Source organism: Cyprinodon variegatus, unplaced genomic scaffold, assembly GCF_000732505.1.
Source record: "Cyprinodon variegatus isolate N-32 unplaced genomic scaffold, C_variegatus-1.0 Scaffold621, whole genome shotgun sequence".
In the NCBI taxonomy this organism is placed as follows: domain Eukaryota; kingdom Metazoa; phylum Chordata; class Actinopteri; order Cyprinodontiformes; family Cyprinodontidae; genus Cyprinodon; species Cyprinodon variegatus.
The window spans coordinates 155,508-158,202 of NW_015151074.1; positions in this window are offsets into that span (position 1 = coordinate 155,508).

A 2,695-nucleotide genomic window follows, 5' to 3' on the forward strand; every position below is an offset into this window, starting at 1 on the left:
AAGGGGTCCCTATGTCCTCCAGCAGTCTAAGCCTATAGCAGCAGAACTATAGAGATAGCTTGTGAGTGAAACTGTTCGACAGAAATTTCATTTTAGATTTACGTTGCAAGTCAAACAACGTAGATAAACTCCTAGATCATCTGTAACCTCACAGAAATCTATGTTAAATTCTTGCCATCTTAAGCTTTATAAGGCAAACTGGTTTCTAAAGCAAATGGATGTTTTCAAAATTTGGCGAAACATTTTTCAGATGTTTATTTTGACCAAACTAGAAGCTGAATAACAAAGTGACCATCAGCATGGAAACATGGGAACTCTTCTAGAACATATAACTCTTCATGGAGCTATAATAAGGCTGACAACAAAGGCAGCAGCTTGGTGGTCCTGGTGGCCCCCAGTCGCTGCTTACAGTGGAAGGGAAGAAGCTGCCTGAGTTAACTCTATTTAACGTGTCCTGCAGTATCTGAAATGCATAAATATGTCAAGTGAAGAAGTCTTAATAGACCTGCTTAGGCTGGTAATTGCAACAGTATTGTTTCCTTCTGATTAAGACAAAAGTGTTCCCTCCAGACCCCCACCCCTCGATTGCTTCAGCTCCTTCATCTGCATTAGCCGCTGCTTTAATCTGCTCTCTACTCAGGTATTTAGAATAAATCAATGGGAATACATGATTGTTTAATGATTTTTGGAGGAGCTTCCTTCGACCACAGCTGCATGATTCCCGATGACTAATCCCAGTTTTAAACATTGATCCTAGGTGGTGGGAGGCCGAGCATCCTCACTGAGGAATGCTTGAATTAGCAGGCTACTAGCTAGGCATGCCAGCATCTAGGAGTGAGTAACAGATTCCTTCAAGATTACATTCAGTCTGGGTGGAAAAGGTCTGCTATAGGTCTGCTCATCTAGAAAAAACAGAAACGGTTTGTGATCCAACTTTAGATCAACTAAAAAATTCTATAAAAATAGAAAAAAACACCTTAAAGTTCCAGCCAAATACAAAAACACTGCTAAATCATACTGATGCTCATCTTAAAATTATTATTTCAGTTCCGATAGATGTTTCTCCTTTGCTCTGCCTTGGCCCTATTGTGGTTCTACGTTTCTTACACCTCATCCAAAAAGTTCATCCTGGGCTATTTTCTGCATTTGTGCTGCTATAGGCTTAGACTGCTGGAGGACATAGGGACCCCTTTTTCATCATTCTGCTTCATTCTATCTCTGTTCTCCCACTCTGCAGAGTGTCGATTCACATAAACATAGAAACATAGAAACATTAAAGTAGTTAATGAATGACTGACTTAATGCTTCATGCATATGAAGAAAAACTGCAAACTATGAAAGTAGCAAAGTCTAAGTTATGTCAGTAGCATCCATATTCCAGTATGATTGTTTCTCCTCGGTTTTCTGACATCTCAGTGGGCATCTCAGTTAAAATGTCCACATTGGAATCAGGAATTTGGAGTATTTTAGGAAAGTCAGACCTCTCTGCTTTCAGTAGAACTAAATGCAGCACAGGCTCCCTCGCAGTCATTAAGCTGCAATTGCTCTCAGAAGAAAAAAGGGGTTAAACTTGAAGCGCTGCAGGTGCGGTGATCCATCGGCTGACTTGTACCAACAGCCTCTGCTGTTTATCTGCTTCAAAGCAGTGAAAGGTGAACTCATTATTCCTGCCGTTTGAATTCCTGCAGTTCTGGGGGCGAGGAGGGAGGGGTGGGGGCACCGTCCTTCCAAGCTTGTTGATGGACACTTTAATTACAGTGGAAGCTGATTAATTATGGGCCTGCCAGCTGCCACTTTGCCATGAACCTCCGCCCTCCTCAGCTGCCTGAAAAACAGGAGCATCAGGTGAACGCCATATCTGTGGTAACCGCAGCTCGAGCTGAGAGAAGGTCACTGCACCTCCAAAGGACATCAGTCAGGAATAAGAAGTGTTTTATTTACACCTGGGGCTCTTTAATCACACTTATAAGAATTTGCATAAAGCCTCAAGAATTTCTCTCTCGGACTAAATACAGTGAGGAAAATAAGTATCTGAACACTATTCTGCAAGTTCTCCTACTTAGAAATCATGGAGGGGTCTTAAATTGATATCGTAGGTGCATTTCCATTGTTTATTTCTATGATTCGGCTGCAAATAAGTATTTGAACACCTGAGAGAATCAGTGTTAATATTTGGTCCAGTAGCCTTTGTTTCAGAGTTGAAACGATTCCTGTAGTTTTTACCAGGTTTGCACTGCAGGAGGGACTTTCTCCTACTCCTCCACACAGATCTTCTCTAGATCAGTCGGGTTTCTGGGCTTTTGCTGATAAAAACAGATTTCGAGCTCTCTCCAAAGTTTCTCTATTGGGTTTAAGACCGGAGACTGGCTAGGCCACACCAGAACCTAGAACTGCTTCTTCCAGAGCCGCTCCTTGGTTATCCTGGCTGTGTGCTTCGGCTCATTGTGATGCTGGAAGACCCAGCCTCCACCCATCTGCAATGCTCTATCTAGGGGAGGAGGTTCTTCCGCGGCATCTGGCAATACATGGCCCCGGTCCTCCTCTACTTTATACAGATAACAAGCTCAGAGATTTCACACAGGTTAGGGAGAATCTGGTCCTCACAGGCAGGCAGGGTCAGGTAAACAGGAAGACAACAGTAGGTCAGGCTGGTTGCAGGTCCAAGGACAGAATCGGGTGAGGCAACAGACAGGCA